Genomic DNA, 21,245 nt, shown 5'->3' with positions numbered 1-21,245 from the left:
ACATCATATTGCTTCATTTCATTGCTGAGATCTCATGCTACGTCATGTCAGTGTTGTATGTCATGCTAGTATCGCCATGACATGTTTTGTTTGAGCCGACATGTAATGCCATTACAGTCATGTGAGGTTGTCAGAAGAGGACAGACTCTCCACTGTAATTTCATGGAGGGAAAGTACATTTTGTCACATCACTCTATGATGTAACTGTGGCAGACACTCTACGAGAGAGAGAGAGAGAGAGAGAGAGAGAGAGAGAGAGAGAGAGAGAGAGAGAGAGAGAGAGAGTGGGGGAGGGGGAGCTCTTGATAAGCTCTCCAAAGCACACAGTGCCACACGCAACAGAGACAACCAACCAGAAGCGAGTAAGGGCAAACTGCACGTGGCCACATTGCACTGCTATGATAGTACTGCCACCAGCAATAGGTATCACTTTTGTTTTGCCACCTTTCACTCTCAATCCCATTTGTCCCATTCTTGTCTCTCCGCTTCTTGAATCATTCCCCCGTCCTCCTTTCACTGTGTAGTCATCACCAAGTCATCAGCTTTTGACATACAGTACTCGCTTAAAGGCCGCTTTCATGAACCTCCGCTCGTTGTCAAATCACTTCCTATCTTCAGTCAGAAACGAGCGATAACTCTGGAACTGGCGACCCGATTGGACTGGAATTTTTTTGTTCTTCAAGTTAGAGCATTTTAATGGTACCTTACTCTAACAAAAATTTTCGCTACATGCACCGTCTTTGCGGTGTTCATTATGATACTGATGGTGATACACAGAACAGATACATTGGGTTGGTGGTGGCATAGTAATAAGAAAATAAATAGATAAATAAAAACAATAAATAAAAAACATAAGCAATAACGTTAATATTAAAGAAAGCAAAACAAATTACATATATTGATATATAATGTTCATAACTATATATGCTCGTGTTCATACACAGTTAAAACCGTTACGTATATGCCAGTTAAACATAAAACAGTCACTTCATAATGAACAGGGAGATCTTCCTGTTGGCAGAACAGAAACGGAACTCGCATGTTGCAGGGAAGAGATGGAAAACAAAAAAAATCACTACATCATAAATGAGCTACGGCAAAGTAGTCTGCCCATTAACACTTTGCTCTTCTTGTTTCCTATTCCTTTTTATCTATTTGTATTATTAGCCTTCCTTCTGTATGGTGAGTGAATGCTCAATGGCTGCTCACCAGACATTCGATTCCCAGTTTATTTCCACCTCAGTCACCGAGAAAGAAAATTCAATCTACCTACACTACTGAAGATTGATCAAGGACCTGAAATGGCGCTCTAACGACAAATGAAAAGATTAGGCTATGGCGACATTCTGTCACCAACCACGCAAGAGCAGAACATCCCCGAGGAATCAAGAAATTTTAATACAGAAAAGAAAATACACAATGTTGAACTTGCAGTCACTTTCAGCAAAGTACACTAAGTATTTGCCTTCTTAGTGTGACTGGTAAAATATATGGTAGAATATTCATTGATAGGGTTAGGCATATGACAGAGGAGCTAGTTGGAGAAGAACAAGGGGGATTTAGGAAGGGAAAAGGGTGTGTAGATCAGATATTTGTTCTAAGATGTTTAGTGGAGAAGTATCTAGAGAAGGGAAGGAAAGTGTATGCTGCCTTCATGGACTTGGAGAATGCTTATGACAGAATAGATAGGCAAGGTATGTGGAAGGTATTAAGAATATATGGAGTGGAGGGGAAATTATTGAGTGCTGTTAAGAGTATGTACGAGGGAGCTAGGGCTACGGAGCGAGTGGATGGTGAGCTGAATGAGTTCTTTGATCTCAATGTGGGACTGAAACAAGGTTGTGTGATGTCTCCATGGCTGTTTAATATATACATGGATGGGGTTGTAAAGGAGGTGCAGGGTAGGGCAGTGGATGTGGGGGTGGCTCTAATGAATGAGGGTGAGATTTGGAAGCTCCCGGTGTTTCTGTTTGCTGATGATACAGTACTGTTGAGTGAAGATGAATGGGAGTTGCAAGGTTTGGCGAATGAATTTGGGACAGTGTGTAGGAGGAGGAATCCGAAAGTTAATGTAAACAAAAGTAAAGTTATGATGTTTGAGAGGAATGAAGTCACAGAGTGTGCAGTGAGGTTAGATGGTGAGGATATGGAGAATGTGAGTGCATTCAAGTACTTGGGTAGTGTGGTGAGTAAGGATGGAACTTTGGGGAATGAAGTGCGTGAAAGGGTACAGCAGGGAAGGAAGATTGTTGGTACACTGAAAGTAGTGATGAGAAATAGGGAGGTGAGTATGGAAGTTAAGAAGTCACTGCATGATAGTATTGTGATCCCTACCCTGACGTATGGAAGGGAGACATGGACCTTGCAAGAGGGGGACAAGTCAAGAGTGAGAGCAGTGGAAATGAGTTTCTTGAGAGGAGCATGTGGAGTGACGTGGAGGGACAGGTTGACGAATGAAGAAGTGAAGGAACGCTGTGGGGTGGATGTGGATGTGGTTGAGAAGATTAGGAGAAATACACTGAGGTGGTTTGGACATGTGAAGAGAATGTAGAATGAAAGACTGACTAAGAGAGTGTATGTACAGTAGGTGAGGTGGAGGGAGGGAGAGGGAGAGGTAGACCGAGGATGAGGTGGAGGGATGGAGTTGAGAGGTATATGAGGGAGGGGGGGGTGAGTTGGAGGGAGGGTAGTCAAATGGTGGGTGACAGAGCGACTTGGAGGCGTTTTGTCTGCGGCCACCCTTTGCAGGATTAGGGCATCGGGCTATAGATAGATAGATAGATAGATACTATGTATTAGACAAAATCTGCCCATATATCTATCACATATTTTTTTGCAGCATCAGCGCACGAGCGCAGAGAGAGAGAGAGAGAGAGAGAGAGAGAGACAGCCAGCCAGACAGACAGAGAGGGGAGGGGACCTCTTGCCACTCCTACAGTAATTTTCAACCATATTTTGGGCATGGCTCCTTTTGAGCCAAAAAAACATTGCATATAAAGTTTCGTTAAACACTGTTCACTTTGAGGTTCTTTTTTTAGAGAAGTTTTGCACCTCTTCTTCGACACACGTCCGACGCTCAGCATTTACAGGCGTGACACAACCATTCGAAACTGAGCCAATATAGCTGGCTATCTGTGTGATGTGCTTTAAGCATGTCACGAATTCGCGCGAGCGTATTTATATAATTTCGTGACATTGTACTTTGATGAGAAACCCACGAACTCTAGTGGAATTCCCACTGGGCATCACTAAGTTCAACCGTCCTCGTATTCACTTCAATCGGGATGGTTTTCAGAACGTTTGTCACTGTTTTGCAAGTGACCATTCTTATCCACATTAGTGCTTTCACTGAGTGATTTATTGTGAGCCTATATCGTTCACCTTCCTTTCGTTGACCTTTGAAGTTAGGTCACACCTATTTTCGGAGAACACGGCCATCTCTCGTCAGCTCGGGATCGTCACGACAATTGGATCGTTTTGTGACCAACGCAGAGCAACGTCTCTGTTGTAACGCAAATTCCTGAATCTCCACCTAGACGGTGATTGATGAAGCGGGCTTGGAGCGAATAGCAGCGTTGGTGTTCATCACAGACTCCCAGACTTTCGTTTCGGCTCCCTTCCACTGACCAGTATTTCTGTTCGTTTTTCTAGGCTTAAGTTTATTTAGCTTTTGAATGAGCAAGTGAATGTATTCTCTTGTTATTTGAATTCATGAGTCCAATAGTGATCACGAAATTCTCCTTCTGAATTAATTTTGTGATTTATATAACGTAAATTTATTTCATTGTAATCAATTAATTTACGGTTCTTTTCTTTGAGCTTAATATAATTAGACTCGTGTTTTATTGCTCCACATAAAGCTTATATTAGTTGCCGTTCCTAGTTTGAACAAACTCTTTACAATATTCATAACTGGTACTTAGGCCAGTTCTTTGGTATCAAACTTAAATCCATTGTGCCAGCCAGGAGTTAAGCACCGGGAAGAACCTGTTTATTATTATTAGCATTAGTTATTGATTGTCAGGGGTGGAGTCATTTTCTCGAGAGGCTAACAGTACTACGAACAGCACTCGTGAGTAATTAGTCTCTGCTGTGTACTGTTGAGAAAGTTTATAAATTCTCGTCCTTAGAGAATCGGTGAAGTAAGCAGGCATAAAGTAAAACTTACTAATAGATTTTCACAAGTTAATTCCTTGTCTTTATTTTCAAGTAACAACCAGCATTTTTAATACATAAATTCATCATCCCCCCGTGACAGAGCACCAAAGCAGTGCATGCCAACAACATATTAATTCATGGTGCATTTCAGACAATCAGAACAGCTTACAATAACAAACCTGTATTTTGAGCACCTAAGTTCTCCAAAAGTGAAGCAAGAAAGAGCTTGCTATCACACAGAAAGTTCTTTGACTGGTGGTTACATCTCAGCCAAGAGAATTTCCTGAAAAACGACCCCTGGAAGACGCCTCATGGGCGCGGAAGGAAGTCTTCCTGACTATCAATAAACAACTTAATTATGTGTTGTGTGCCTGTTTGTCAGTGAAAAACTCATTTTTGAGAGTACCGCCAAAAAAACAACATGGCTAACTAAGCAACAAACAGGCTAGGCTGCAGGTCCAGCCTGCCATAAGGGCCTTGCCAATTAGGCCCGCAAAGTGAGCCTAAGCAGCTAGTGTGTTATATATATATATATATATATATATATATATATATATATATATATATATATATATATATATATATATATATATAAAACCAAAGCGGGGACGATACAGCCAATGTATCACTTCCAAGTGGCTTAGGCTGTCTGGTAGAGATTGTATGTAAGTTGAGAAGTACTTGTAAGTGTGATCGTGGTGTTGGAGTGGCTTTGGATGTGTGTGTAGTCTGTGAACCAAGTGCAATTGACACGCACAAGCCGACTGGGTGCAAGCATACTTTTATAGTAGGCGACACGCCAAAGCAGTACGTGGCAGGGAAAACACTCCCAAAGTTTCGTACCCTCGTGGGGCGCGAACCCTTGTTTTCCCATGTACGAAAAAGCACATTTTACCACTGTACGACAGAGTATTATATATATATATATATATATATATATATATATATATATATATATATATATATATATATTAGGGTGGTTAGCATGACAAACACGTTTCTTTTGTTCCCTGTTATTAATCAAACGAAAGTGCAAAATTTCAATTCTCTAGCTAAGTACTTAGAGGTCACTACAGTTTTCACTTTATGCTAGCATCATACTATTGCACTACACCATAGAAAACGTGAACAGTGAACAAGAAAACAGATGTTTTGTCATTTATGTTGAAATAAACAATAAGCACATACTCACAAAAATCATTTCAGCACAGTAAATCCTGTTATTTTTCTATGAAAGTGCTCTTCAATGAAAGCCTCCTTCAAACAGCATGGAATGAAATGCTGATGCTATGTCTTGATGGTCGGGATGTACTGTTTCTGTCTTCCGTCCTTCGTGAGGATCGAGTTGATTTTTGTCACAAGAGAAATTGCTCCTTCAGCCCAGTCATTGACAACTGTCATCTTATCACAGGCCACTTTGATTCGTTTGTAGATGGGGTCTTCATCCCATTCCTAGGGCAGCGTCTGTAATAGTTGGTCAGCTTTTTCATCTCCATCTGGAAGAAGAGCTCCAAAAATGATCATGGTCTTGGCTGTCACGAACTCACTAAGTGGCTGCCAAAGAGAAAAGTTCTTACCTTCAAGTCACTTCAGAGCTTTTTTCTTTGGAGGTCTCTTCAGGTACTGAATCATAGCACTCTTCCTTGAAAGGTCAATTGAGGAAGGCCAAGCCGATCTTCTCCAAAACATACTAGAGATGCCACTTTCAAGTTGCAATAGCTTTGCTCAGGCAGGCCGGTCTGGAGATGGCACATGAAGTCAAGGTCGTTTTGAGGGGCATGTGAGGTAATAATCTCTTCATTTCAGTACATGACACAGTTGAATGCAATAAAGAGGCCGACACTGTGCATCACATGCCTTTCTTGATCAGTAAACTTAAACTGGGCCTTGAATAGTTATATCATGAAAGCATAGATAGCTTTTGCCATCCACCTTCAAGTCACTTCAGAGCTTTTTTCTTTGGAGGTCTCTTCAGGTACTGAATCATAGCACTCTTCCTTGAAAGGTCAATTGAGGAAGGCCAAGCCGATCTTCTCCAAAACATACTAGAGATGCCATTTTCAAGTTGCAATAGCTTTGCTCAGGCAGGCCGGTCTGGAGATGGCACATGAAGTCAAGGTCGTTTTGAGGGGCATGTGAGGTAATAATCTCTTCATTTCAGTACATGACACAGGTGAATGCAATAAAGAGGCCGACACTGTGCATCACATGCCTTTCTTGATCAGTAAACTTAAACTGGGCCTTGAATAGTTATATCTTGAAAGCATAGATAGCTTTTGCCATCCACCTGGTTTGGTGGAATGCAGCAAGCGTTCAGATGTTAACCGAGCCATCTGGGACTTCACCCAAGAACAGGCATGCCAAAAGAAGTTCTGTGCAATTATCCCTAGGGGAGGATTTATGCTCCACTGCTGACTCGACTACTGATGCCTTTGCCTGAAATAGAACACTAGCATCAGAGAATCGCTGTACAGGATCTTCATCTTCTGTGGCTGGAATCCAAAGGGCCTAGTCTACGATTTTTCACTGCTTCTACAAATGCACAAAAAGTGTTCGATGCCTTTCTGTATGCCCTCTTGAAAATGTCAGACAAGATGATCTCATGAACATGGTGCTGACACACTGCCCACAGCAGCTCTCGATTCAAACCTTGCTGTATCATCACACATGCTCCCCCAGAAAGGCCAGTGTTTGAAGCAGTAATGTCAAACACTATACCCCTGATGCTCTCTTCAAAGCCATGCTCTTGAAGGAGGCTCAGACAGGCATCTGCTTGAGCAGTTCCAGTGCTACTGGTGACTTTTAGGACACCAAGCAGAATATCTCAATCTTTGGCTTGGTCAACTTTCTCATTTCGTATTAGGCCAGACACCTGCTTCGTGTTCCAGTGCATGAGTAGAGGCACCATTTGCAGTATTCGTTTTTTTTTTTTTTCTTTGGCTTCAGATTCTGTCATTTTAGAATTCATAATTCGATGGTGATGGATAAAGCTTCTGGAGACGTCAGTTCATTCAGGTTTTGACTAATTGCATGTGCTAAGGCTCCCATCGCAAACATCACTGTTCTGTCTGACATATTTACTCGATCCAATGTCAAAGCCACCACAGGAGAAGGAAAAGTGTGGGCAGTCTCCTTGACCCTCTTTGACATTCTTGGTGTTTGACAGAGATTGGAAGTAAACTCCAGATCTTCAACATCTACTACTGATGAGGAAGAAGAGAGGGACTCAATCCTCAGTGAATCAACTGTCTGAGCTGTAGCTTCCTTGTCAATGTCAGATTTTTCCTTTCTCTTCTGCTCTGTCCACTCGCCTGCATTTCACCCCACAAGATTTCTGGAGCAGTTGGTTGACTTCTGCCATTGTCGATTGCATGTGATCTTCCTGCCAACTGATTAGGAAAGCCCGGTCTTCCTCGTTTGTGATCTGCATCTGGGCATCTCACTTGGATATATCAGTCTGTTTTTCAAGGTCTCCAAAAAAGTTGTCTTCCTTCATTCAACATGACTCTGAGTTGTTGTCAATTTTTCTTCAGCTTTACATACTGCTTGACTAATCCCAGGAGCTTCTTCTTGCAGTAGCTTATGGTCGAGGTTGGCAGTACATCAGAATGAAAGAACAGTGTCAATCACTGCAGATGCACTGTCACACTTGGTTTTCTTCAAAATAACATGGTGGTAAAAGAAATGCCTAAGCACTTGACCCTTAGATGGTTGTCTATAACCAGTAATTGCCTCTTCAGGATGACTGATCAACCATACAGAAGCACTGCTTTGTGTACCAGCTGTAGCCATTATCACTTGCAAATAAAAAGTCAACATGAAATAGAGGAAAGAGTGCAAAGTAGGATGTACAAAACACTACACACACACACACACACACACACACACACACACACACACACACACACACACACACACACACACACACACACACACACACACACACACACATATACACACACACACACACACACACATATACACACACACACACACACACACACACACACACACACACACACACACACATGTATTTTGTCCTCATGAGTGCATATCACAATATGCACAATTCCACATTGCACAACCAGCCAGTTGTGCAGCGAGGCCACCTGTGGGTATTTATAAACTCATGGCGCATTGCCCTAGGAAATTAAATAATTTTCCAAAACAGTCTAGAACCTTCTGGAACATTCCAGAATTTTCTAGAACTGTTTCTAACCATATGAACCCTTCTACAACATTCTACAATCTACATTTCTCTCGAACTGTCTATTCCCTCTTAACCCCTATCCAGCAAGTAACATCTATACACGTCGCAGTCGGGTTGCTACATGGCCACCGGGTAGTGGCAATACACTTAAGTATATTCTTGCCACCATTTGAACCGGCCACCATTTCATCTGAGCACCAATGGGTAGGGAGGGAGTCCCTCCATAGCACACAGGTGAGAGTCAGTCTATCCCGTGCTTTTATCAGGTGTACAACGATGTCTTCATGTTCCCATTTGTCCAGTATCATCTGTGCTGCCTATAGCCAACTGTATCATCCACCACTGTCAAGCCACTTTCCAAGGATACTTAAAAAAAGCTCAGTGATAGTGCCATAAGGTATGCCTTGGATGCAACAATGTCTAGTTTATCTAGTAGTGGAGAAGTTATCACATTGAGAGTAATGGAATAGTTGGCCCCCTGGGCAGACGCATGAATACGTCCTGCTTTTGTGCTGAAAATTAGTTCTCTTCCTCACGTCATTACTCATCAACATAACGACCTACAGACCTGGCGATACTTTCATTTGCAAAAACGAAGAGATGTTGAATAATACGGTCTTTAATTTGTTTCCCTAAGTGCTATACCTTCCAAGATATTAAGGTTTGAAAACAGGCAAAATCTGGAAAACTGCCCATGGTGAGTTGATGACCGCTTTAAAAATAGACTGGCATTTGCGGGGTTGAAAGTTCACTTTTAGATTGACATCTAAACATAGTCAGATTGGGCTATATTTTATGCATGTTACTAAGGCATTGAAATGGATTAATATCTAAAAGATGGATGTGGGAATGTTTTGACATACTCTCAGGATGAGCATAATCGGCAGGTGCGATATGATGGGGGGTTTGTGAGGGGATGGTTGGGGGAGTGGGAGTGGTGGAGGGGTTGTGGGGTGGTGCAGTGGGGTGAGAGGGATGGTTGGGGGGTGTGGGGTGGGGGTAGGGTTGGGGGGTGAGGGGCTTGGGTGTTGGAAGGGGTCTGGTATGGTTGGAGGATGGGAGTGGTTGTGGGGATGGGGGTTCGTTATGGGGTTTGGGGGGTGTGGGTGTGGGGGTGGCGAGTGGGGGGTAAGGGGTAGGGGGTGGGAGATGGAGGGGTAGGGGATGGATGGTGGTTTGGGAGATGGTTGGGGGTTGGGGGTTGGGGGTGGGGTGGTGGGGGGGTTGGGGGTAGGGATGGGGGTCGGGCGTGGTAGGGGGATGGGAGTGAGAGATGGGGTTAAGGGGTGGTGGGAGGAGGGGTAGAAGTGGCAGTGGTGGGTGGTGGGAGGTGCAGGTGGGAGTGAGGGATGGTTGGGGAGGTAGGGGGATGGGGTGGAGGTGTGGGGGTGGAGGGGATGTGGGGGTGGTGGAATTGGAGGGGTGGGGGACATGCCCGCATACACTTCTTTTTTACCCTTGTACCCTCAGACTGCATAAGCGGACACCCAAGTTATAGGGATAATGGCATCTTGTGTCTGAATCTGTATATGCTACATCAATAAATGACCAATATATATATATATATATATATATATATATATATATATATATATAGATACATACATACATACATACGTAGATACATACATACATACATACGTAGATACATACATACATACATACATAAATATATATATATATATATATATATATATATATATATATATATATATATATATAACGGCCATGCCACGTTGAGTACACCGCTTCCCATCCGATCAGCGAAGTTAAGCAACGTTGGGTCTGGTTAGTACTTGGATGGGTGACCGCCTGGGAACACCAGATGCTGTTGGCATCCCTACGTGTCAAGTGGGGTTGGTGGAGGATTAGTGCCCCTCCCTGTAAAACAATTAACTCTAAGCCCTTGGCCACCCCATTTGGGATACATGGCGTCTGGCAATGGATGGATGGATATATATATATATATATATATATATAAGTATATGATCATCATCATCAACCACTGAGGTCAACTGCAGGACCGGTCTATCCTTACTGTGGCTTAGGTTCTCCGGCAGAGACTGTATATAGAGTGAGAAGTGCTTGTGAGTGTCAATATAGTGTTGCAGTAGCTTTGGATGTGTGTGTAGTCTGTGAACCAAGTTAAATCGGCCCGCCGTAAGCTGACTGGGTACAAACATACTAGAATGTGACACTGGTTCCACCACAGCACCCCTTATGTCCGGCAAAGCAGCAAGTGCCTCGGTGAATGCATCCCAAACTCTGGCAGGAGGCGAACCCGCACTCACCAGCGTGTGAAACGCACACTTTACCACTGTACTGTTTATATATATATATATATATATATATATATATATATATATATATACCCCCCCTACAATATGTCTACCCCCCATGTATATATGCCCCCCCCCCAATGCATACATGCCACCACTAAACTTGCTGACCTAGCACGCTTTCCCAGAGTCCCAAGCCTGGGAAGACGGCGCTACTGCGTCAGTTCAGAGCAGACACTCAAGAAGGGCAGACTATTTTGTTGTGAGCTCGTAATAAACTCCTTAACTAGCTGTTTGTACACGGAGTTTCTATCACCAAAGTATTGCAAGTTACATTTGGTAGCAGTGGTGTTTCGGACCATCAGGTTCTGACCGCCTCCTACACTATTTAGTGACACGAACAGATACACGACGTCTCGCATCTCACAGCCTCACCCCTCATCAGTGCCTCTCGTGGTGTAATAACCGGCTGTGCTCCCGGGTGTACAATTTCTCTCACCAGTGCTCACCTCTCAAACAACCCCACCCACACACCTTGTTCCTGACCGCAAGTGTCACCATCACCGACCTACGCACCTGTTTCATCTGTTCCCAGCACCTGTTCCGAACTCATCATAAACCCTGCCCCCACGGTGCCACTTATCACTGTCTCCCCATCGCCATTCTCTGCATTTGCAACTCAACAGCTCTACACCTGCATTGTACCAACATCTGCCCTCACACCCCACCACCGGCCCCGACGCCACCACACCCTGCCCTCACATGTGGTCTGAATTACTTGAGCCTCCTAGGACCGCAACTCCCTGCCGGTGACTCATCGGAGCGTCTCTTCCCGTCTCGACTTAAGACCAGCGAGAAGTTCCCCATCTTCTAAGACTCATCGAACATATCACTCCAGTCTCTTCCCCAGCCATTCTCATCTCCGACCAGCTGTCCCTCCAGTGCCCCGCTATGCCCCGCCCCAGGATGCCCCGCCCCAGCCCCGCTATGCCCAGCCACACCTGCACGTCATACCCGTCTCTACTGTGTAACTATAGTATACCTTGCCTTTCTATAGAGATTATCCTTGATTCTCTCTACAGATTGAATATTTTGTAAATATTCCATCTCATTTCCATTACCCCGTTTTCATCTTCACCTACGTTATTTATTATCCATCTCATCCTTCGCCTTTTATTTAAACCCTCCATCCCCTCACCTTCATTTGTTTTCACACCTACTTGTGTATTACATTCTCTCATCTTTATATTATACATTTCCACCTACATATCCATCTTCATCCTTCATCTCATCTTCCATTGCCGCATTAAATGCCATACTTTCCACATCAACCGCTTAACACCAGCCCTCTCGTCCCGGAAACATCACCTGATCATACACCGTCTGCCGACTCTAACACGATCACACTTACGAAGTGGCAAAGAGTACCACCGCCCTGTACCTGAGACTTCTGTTTCACTTCCCGCAGAACCACTTACTACCCATCCTACACTCGTAAATCCAGACACCTCCTCCTCTATCCCTACCTCTATACTCCTTTCTTCTTCCTCTACTCCTTCCCCTATCGTTCACTCTCCTGCCTCACTTCATACTCCGTCTTGCTCGCCCTTAACTACCACAACCTTCTCTCTCTCCCACTCCTCTCTTACTGCCACTTCTGCATTTCCAGCCATGGCCACCCCTCCACAGTCTATCTATCTCGGCGATGCCAATCGTCCCAAATTTACCAGCCAGGACCCAACTTGGTCTGTCTATGATTTCCTCAGAGAAGTCGAAACCGACATCCACAATCGGCAGATTACCAATGAATCACTCAAAGTACCCTACCTCATGGGTCGCTTGCACCACGGCAAATCGGACATCGGATCCCCAATCCGTGCAGGACATTTCGATAGCATTAATACCTTTGCTGATTTTCGCACAGAACTCATCAGCCTTTGTTGCCAGCATTCAAATGCCGCATCTCTCATGGGATTCATTAATCTCCTAAACGAACTAGATGAGGACTTGAGGGTCCCAGCACAGCATGCCAAGCTCCGTGAAGCTGCCGCCGCCATGAAAGCAACTAGTAGCGAGAGGCTCCAATTATTGGTAGGCACGAAATGGTTAGAAGACAAAAATGGAGTTCCAGTGATTTCACTCACCAACTTTGCTGACTTAATTGGTTACCTGAGATTCCTTCACTGGCTTACTTCTAAACAGCAAGAGCTAGCCTTGGAAATCGGTTTCAATCCAGGAGATAAAATTATTCAGGTCACTAAAGCCATTCATGAAAGAACAGGTTCGAACTACACGCGTCATGGCACCACCCAACCCTTGGCCTCCTCAGTCTGTCACACCTCCACTACCCCAGACCACTCTCGCTCCTGTCCCACCACACACGGCAGACCTGCCATGCATCGTTCTCCTACCGCAGGTCGTGATCAATCTAGCGTCCGACGGAACAGACAATCATCTATTCTTTGTTGGCACTGTGGTCATCCTGGACATCGAGAATCCAGTTGCGACCGTAAATACAGACGTCCTCACTCCCAAACCAGACAGCGTACGCCTTCCTGCTCACGTTGTCCGAAATGCAAATACCACAAATCCAGCATGACTCACACCACTGAGGAATGTTGTTACCTCAACCGCCACCAGTTGGGGGAAGCGTCGCGCCTGTATCGGACCAATATCACGTAGAACCAGAAACCTAACTCCCCATCCGCCATGTTGGTCCTATCACATCCTCGGGTTTAGTCATTCTCGGATGCAGTCATGACATACCAACGTCATTCTTCTTGGACACAGGATCTATATTAAATCTGATCTCCGACAATTCCTTACATCTTATTCAACGACATCACAAGCACGTCAGTTTCCTAGAACCACCAGACATTCGCCTATGTGGTGTCGAAGGCTCAGAGTTTAAGGTTAAGGGAAGAGTCACCCTAGAAGTCAAACTACACAGAGATTTGCCCCCTATCCCAATTGACTTTCATGTCACTAATGACTTGCAGTATCCCGCAGATGCCCTTATTGGTTTCTCCACCATGGCACAACACTCCATTGCATTATTACCTGCCTGTGGTAGTATCGACATTTCTGGATTCCTAGTACACAGTATGGAATGTCCCCGTCCTGTCCTCAAGATCAAATCAGTCCTTCCGTTACCTCTGTCCCGATCACTACCAAAAAGTCCAGACCAGCCCAAACCACCACCATCATCATCTGAGAATACAGAGATCATTCCTTTACTGACTGCAAGCAAGGACATAAATTCCTCAATGTCTACTGATACATCCTCTCAGCCTTCGGAAATGGCTCTTACCTCCTCTCCCGACAACACTATCGCTGACTCAGACATGTCTCAGTTACCTACCTCACACAGTGTGAATGATCTTCTCCAACACGCAGAGACGAAACGTGCAGTAACAAATACGTGCACAATTTTGTTACCGCATGAGTTCACCAAAGTCTCTGCTTGTGTTGCCGGTGCGAAAGAAGGAGTGGATGTACTAACACTACCTGAGACGTGTTGTGTGAATGGCTTGACTTATGAGTCAGCGTGGTGTACAGTCTTAGAGGACAGTTTATGCTACCTGTACTTGCTCAATGTCACAAAGGCTCCACTAAAACTTAAAAGTGGTGTAAAGATTGGAGACTTCCTAGTATACCCAGCGGCCGTCAAGGTGTGTCAGGATTCCTCAATTCCTACTATTCAGACTGATGATAGTACGCCAATCGGTGTATGTACTATTAACTCTACGGGATCTGCGCCGACATATTCACCCGATATGCTCTCACATCTCACTTGCACGGATTTCCCAGAAAATACGCCTCAACTCCTCGACCTTCTGACCTCGTACAGAAACGTGGTTGCCTTACCCGGTGAACCGATGGGCAGAATAGACCTTGTCAAACATACGATTGAATTACTACCAGGAACTCAGCCGATTTACATACCAGCATATTGATTTCCTCACAGCCAGAGAAAGTAGACAGATCAAATGGTACAGAAGATGTTAGACCAGGACATTATTGAACCCTCCGTCAGTCCATGGAATAGCCCACTTTTCTTAGTACCAAAGAAGGACGGCAACTTTAGACCAGTAGTCGACTATCGTAAGGTCAATTCTGTCACCATTACAGACCGTTTCCCGTTACCCGTCCTCACTGATTTGCAAGAATCCCTTGGTGAAAATAACTTAGTCTTTTCATCTTTAGACCTCCTCAGCAGGTACTGGCAGGTCGAAATGGCAGAGTCTTCTCGCCCAGTTACAGCCTTCAGCACCCCTTCCAAACATTTCAGTTTAAGAGACTCCCTTTTGGTCTGAGAAATGCTCCTTCCGTGTTCATGCGACTTATCCATTCAGTCTTCAGCGGTATGATGGGACACTTTCTTTTTGCTTACTTAGATGATATCATTGTTGTGAGTAAATCCATCCCTGACCATTTTACCAAGCTCCAGCAAATCTTTGAAGGCCTCCAGCTCGCAGGCCTGAAAATCAATCTCAGTAAATGTGACTTCCTGCGAAAGAAAATCAAATTCCTAGGCCATGTCGTAGATGCACAAGGCATTTATACAAATGAGGATAAAACTATAGCGATTATTAACTTCCCAGAACCTACCACTACCGAAGCTGTACGAAGTTTCCTGGGCCTCAGTGGCTATTATCGTAGATTCATACAAGATTATGCAAGGATCGCCGCTCCTCTGACCCACTTACTCAAGCAGAATCTGCCCTTTGTTTGGACTAACGACCAGTCACAGGCTTTCCAAAAGCTAAAGACAGCTCTTGTAAATGCCCCTGTTCTAGCATTCCCTGATTATACCAAACCCTTTCTTCTCTGCACAGACGCCTCAGGCACTGGGCTTGGTGCCGTTTTGATGCAACTCGATGAAGCATCAAGGAAGCGCGTAATAGTGTATGCTAGTCGCACAGTTACAACCGCTGAACATAACTACACTGTCACAGATCTCGAAGCGCTAGCGGTAGTCTGGTCTTTCAAACATTTCAGAGATATAATCTATGGTTATCCAGTGCATATCCAAACAGACCACCTTCCACAATGTGATTTGTTCAAGAACCGCAACCTAACAGGTAGGCTAGCTAGATGGTCCATCATCAACCAGGACTTTAATCCCACTTTTCAATATGTACCAGGCAAGTTGAATGTAGTCGCAGACGCCCTCTCACGTCACGTAGCAGCAGCTATAACATCACTGCAGCCCAAAGTAACTGAAAACACTACACTAACGTCAGAAGTTGTTCGAAACTTTCAGGGCCAAGACCCCACGTGGTCCAAAGTCATTTATTTCCTAGAATCTGGCAATGCCTCGACCTTACCTACTCTGCCAGTATCACTAGATGAGTTCATGCTAGATGATGATCTCTTGTACAGGAAAACACTACTAACAGGCAAAGACATGCCCAATCGCGAAGTACGCCAACTTGTTGTCCCCACTGCCCTGATACCAACGGTTCTTCACATTGTTCATAATACCCCTCAAGCTTCCCATCCAGGTAAAGACCGATGCTTGCGCCAAGCACGTCTCAAATACTATTGGCTAACCATGCGCCATGATATCAATGCCCACTGTGACTCTTGCCTCTCCTGCCACTGCCACAAAGGATCAACCGGCTTACCTGCACTGCTCTTACAATACCCAGTCCCGTCACGACCATGGGAAACTGTCTCAATCGATCTCTTAAAACTACCTCTCACAGAATCCGGTGCTGAGTACTTATTCGTAGCGGTCGACCACTTCTCCCGCTACTGTGTCCTCTTACCCCTCTCCAACAAGACCGCGAAGAGCGTTGCACGTGCCTTTGTAGATCATGTCATTTGCCCGTTCAGTACCCCTCATACCATTCTTACTGACAACGGTACAGAGTTCAACAATAACCTTCTAGATGAGATCTTTCGCCATTATCATATCAGTAAGTGTAATGTTGTGCCTAACCATCCGGCTTCCAATGGCCTTGTAGAACGCCACAACCGAAAAATCTTAGCGTGCCTAAGACATCTAGGCTCCCATCCCCTAAGTGGCATCCTCAATCAATAGCTCCATCAATGCATCAATTGCCGAATCTCCCTTCTTCGTCCTCTTTAGTTTTGACAAGGACCTCCCATACTCTCTCTTATCCTCAAAGCCAGAACCCATCTACAACATGGATGATTATGTTAAACTAAAATTGGCCAACTTCCAGACAATCCACCAGTATGTCCAATCCACTTTGGCTTTCTCTCAGGAGGACATGCTGCAGCACCAACATAAGTCCACCTCTCCTATCATTATCAATGTAGGCGATCTTGTCTTTGCTCATTCCCATACGTGTTCCTCTAGGTTGGATGACAAATTTACAGGGCCCCACCGCGTCCTCACTCAACAAGGCAACAAATTTCACCTCCAGGACCTGTGCACTAAGGACACCAGATGGGTCCACGTCGATGACTTAAAGCGAGCACCCCGTGGCCTCATATTGGAAGAGTCCCTTACACAACCTCCTGACCCTCCTTCCCCTCCACAAATCCCTCAGTCTACTCCATCTCCACCTATCCCTCAGTTTCCTTCATCTCCATCTACACCTACGTATTCATCAACCAATCAATATCGGTCCAAACTGCACTCTGCCCATCAGCCTCTTCAAGATCTCTCCCATTAACTCTACCCTGATTTTCTAGGTACGATGTTAGCGGTCTACCTGCTGGCAGTGCTGACCCTCCTGGGGTCTGGGTCGGGTCAGGACGATGGTGGAGTCCTTCCCGGGGCCTTGGTCGGCTCAGGAGGCGAGGTAATGCTTATCGACGAACTAGTCTCCCTGCACTACGATCTTGCGCCCCTGGCTGACATAGCCATTGCCCTACCTGCCTACGTGCACCAACTCCACAGAATCAAGACCCATCTCACGGCCATCATGGGGACACACAACCCAAATCGGTATCTCTCTTTCCTACCACTCTCCTGGCAATTGCAATACATAAGTAACAGATTCACTGAGCTCAATGACACATTTTCCATTCAGACACCCTTTGGTCGTTCTCGTGTGAAACGAGGTCTCTTCAACTTCGGCGGTGAGATTCTGAGTGGCTTGTTTGGCGTTGCTACAGCCCGTGACATTTCTGGCTTCAAATCTGCTCTCGGTCATTTAGCTTCAGCCCTAGAATCCCAATGCCGAGTCATCAAAATCCAACACACTATGTTACAGAAGCTTATGACCCACCTAAATGAAGTCACGTCCACTCTAAACAACTTCACCGATATCTTACAACGACACCTTTCAGATCTCAACGTTATCTCTCAGTTCTTCTACCTCAAACTCAACATGGATAATCTCCAACTGGCCATTGACTCTCTCCTGTCTCAAGTCTCTACCTTGGTTCGTATCCTGGTCGATGCTATAAATGGACGTGTCACTGCCGACTTAGTACCTGTCTCAGCTCTCCGTTCTGTCCTGGAATGGGCTCACTCCACCTTCGGTCTATCCCCAGTCCTCCCCTACTCCTCCCTCGAATATTATTATCCTGTTCTCGAAGCCACTCTTCTCACCAAATACATCGTTGTCCATATTCCTCTCCATTTTGCCATAACCTTTAACCTTTTCCACATCATTCCCTTCCCTTTCCGCCTCAACAACTCCTTGTTACAAGTATCTGTTCCTTCAGAATATTTCCTCCTCTCCCATGATCATCTTTCAGTTGCCTTCCTTTCTTCCACAGACCTCCAGAAATGTTCCTCCCTTACTCCGACCTCTCGTCTCTGTGCTGCCCACCTTTTCGCTATCTTCCCTAGCAGCGCTACACCCTGTGAGTCTGCTTTAATTCGCAACCATTCCATCTACTCAGTCTGTTCCTTTGTACCAGCTCCTGAACTCCCGATCCACCATGCTCACCTCAACAATGTCCAGTACTTCTTCTTTGCTGTTCCCACCTCTGTCACAATCATGTGTCCTGGTTCTTCGGTTAGATCTGTCCCCGCTAGTGGTCTCTACAAAGCACCAGACTATTGTACCGTCAAATCAGAATCCGTCATCACTTAAGCCACTCGCTATCACCAAGCTGTCCGTAAACACTCGTATGACATCTTTCAACCAATCGACATGCCTTCAACCCTACCATCTGCCAACATTATCATCACCTTCCCTAACTTGCACATGCTAACATTCCTCAATGACAGTGACTTCATTATGGATCAATTTTCTCTGGCCTTCAGCCATTCATGGGTTCATCCAACAGTTGTGTTTCCCCCTGTGGTTATTGCTTCCACAGGTTTTCTACTCATCATATGTGCAGTGCATTGTTGTGTCAGGAAAATGGAATGCCGACTCCAAGAAATCAGAGTCGCTACAGGCATAGTACGCCCTACACACGACGTAGAAACTCCCCGTACTTAGTGCCCTCACATTCAGTGACTACCAATGCCATCTGACAATTAACCAAACTGTGGACGGAACTCTTACGACTAGAACATGATGGTATTTCTTTAATGCATTATTGAGTGACAGTGTATCCTACAGAAACTAACAAAAAAAAAAAAATGAACGAAGAACAACAAAAGAACTCTCATATCTACTCCTTGTTTATCATGTATCAAGATATTATTGTATAATCCCCATTATATCTATGTATAACTTCGACCCTTACTGGACACATACCTATTAATCCTTGTATATCTTATCTGTATATATCCTTCTATTTCCCTCCCCTAAACATGGCCATGTCTCCCTTACTGCCCCTGTATCATACTTATCCCTTGTACAAACCTCCCCGACCCTGCCTTAGTAATATAATCAAACACCATATAACTCCTGGTGTCAGGAGACACCATCTCAGCTACCCGGGCGAGTACTGTACCCCCTCCTACAATATGTCTACCACCAATGTATATATGCCCCCCCCAATGCATACATGCCCCCACTAAACTTGCTGACCTAGCACGCTTTCCCAGAGTCCCAAGCCTGGGAAGACGGCGCTACTGCGTCAGTTCAGAGCAGACACTCAAGAAGGGCAGGCTATTTTGTTGTGAGCTCGTGATAAACTCCTTAACTAGCTGTTTGTATACGGAGTTTCTATCACCAAAGTATTGCAAGTTATATATATATATATATATATATATATATATATATATATATTGTTACAGAACAGGGAAAGATAATGTACACTTTAAGTGAGAATACTAAAAATCACTACTGTCCCGTAAAGTTCCAGGTTCAAAACAAAAGAGTTAGGTAAAATTACAAGTTAAAGTTTAATGCTCAAACTAACAACAAAACATTCAGGACTCATAAGGATAATGTAATGGCAAATAAACAGGTTAAATATATGGTTAACTGCAATAGCCTCTGTTAACACGAAATTAGCGAGAGTAAATTTATCTAAGTCAGCCCTGATAAAATGAAAATACACCAGGTAATGCTCAGTTAATGCAAGATAAATTATTACAGATACAAACTATTATCAAAAATGACTGACATAAAACCCAACAATAATCAAAAACCTCACTAGCCCAAGAATTAACCTTACGCTACACAGTACAAGAAAAAATACAACAGCTATCCTCAAATTACACACAGCTGCTAGATGTTTGGAGATTTCTTGAGCACTCACAATAATAATATCTGTACAGGGGAGGACAGAGATGTGAACGAAATGAGGAGCAGATCTAAGTGGCAATGATGCAGAGACTGAGCTCATTATATAGGGGCCGGCAGAGCTTGATACAACTTGTAAGAAGGACGCGCAAATGAAGCCATGGGGACAGAGAGTTGACAATCCTGCTCTGAACTCCAGAAATGACGACTTACTCTACTATAACGGTAGAAGGGGGGAACTGAGGCAGAACACGCTCGTGATCAAACATGCAGCATACTGTGCGTTAAAATTACACAAAGGATGATGAAATCATAGGCTATGTAACACCTCCCCACAAAGAAAAAGAAATTTACAAAGGAAATTTCTTATTACTCTAAAACAATCTGTCTAAAGTCTAGATAAGCAATCTGCAATAACATTTTCTTTCCCCTTGACATGTTGTATGTCTAATGAATACTCCTGAAGAAGTAGACTCCATCTTGTCAATCTCTGATTTTTATCTTTAAACTTACTAAGGAATTTCAGTGGGTTGTGATCGGTATAAATGACTATGGGGTCAAAACCAGAACACAAATAAAATGAAAAATGCTGTAAACCCAAAATCAAGGCAAAAAGCTCTTTCTCAATAGTGGAGTAGTTCTTTTGAGGTGGAGTGAACTTCTTACTGTAATAAGATACAGGATGTTCAATACCCTGATCATCCTCTTGCAGCAAAACAGCCCCAGCTCCTGTATCACTTGCATCAACAGCCATCTTAAAAGGCTTAGCAAAATTTGGAGTAGCGAGCACTGGCTGACTTAATAGAATAGCTTTAAGTTTGTTGAAAAAGGATTCACAGTTATCGGTCCAGACAAATTTAACTCCCTTTTTCAGTAGGTCTCTAAGTGGTGATACAAGAATAGAAAAGTTAAGAACAAATCTCCTGTAATAACCTACCATTCCCAAAAATCTTTGTAGCTCTTTCCTACTTTTAGGACTGGGAAGATCACTTATAACCTGAACCTTAGCTCCTGGTGGTGCAA

At 44.2% G+C, this 21,245-nt stretch overlaps 1 protein-coding gene and 1 non-coding gene across 2 annotated transcripts in view; one reads left to right on the top strand and one right to left on the bottom strand.

Moving 5' to 3' along the window:
* Positions 1-21,245, bottom strand: part of LOC145397972 (glutamate receptor ionotropic, delta-1-like) — a 336,085-nt gene that overhangs the window by 64,263 nt on the left and 250,577 nt on the right. The window lies entirely within an intron of this gene.
* LOC145398231 (5S ribosomal RNA) lies at positions 10,087-10,205 on the top strand. Its single transcript, XR_013897086.1, has one exon. It is a non-coding gene; the product is annotated as a 5S ribosomal RNA (ribosomal RNA).

The sequence above is a fragment of the Coenobita brevimanus genome, chromosome 44 (genome assembly GCF_032717465.1).
Source record: "Coenobita brevimanus isolate Jiangsu-jjx chromosome 44, ASM3271746v2, whole genome shotgun sequence".
In the NCBI taxonomy this organism is placed as follows: domain Eukaryota; kingdom Metazoa; phylum Arthropoda; class Malacostraca; order Decapoda; family Coenobitidae; genus Coenobita; species Coenobita brevimanus.
Note: the sequence above shows the minus strand (reverse complement) of the source record. Positions and strands in the feature narration are given on the sequence as shown.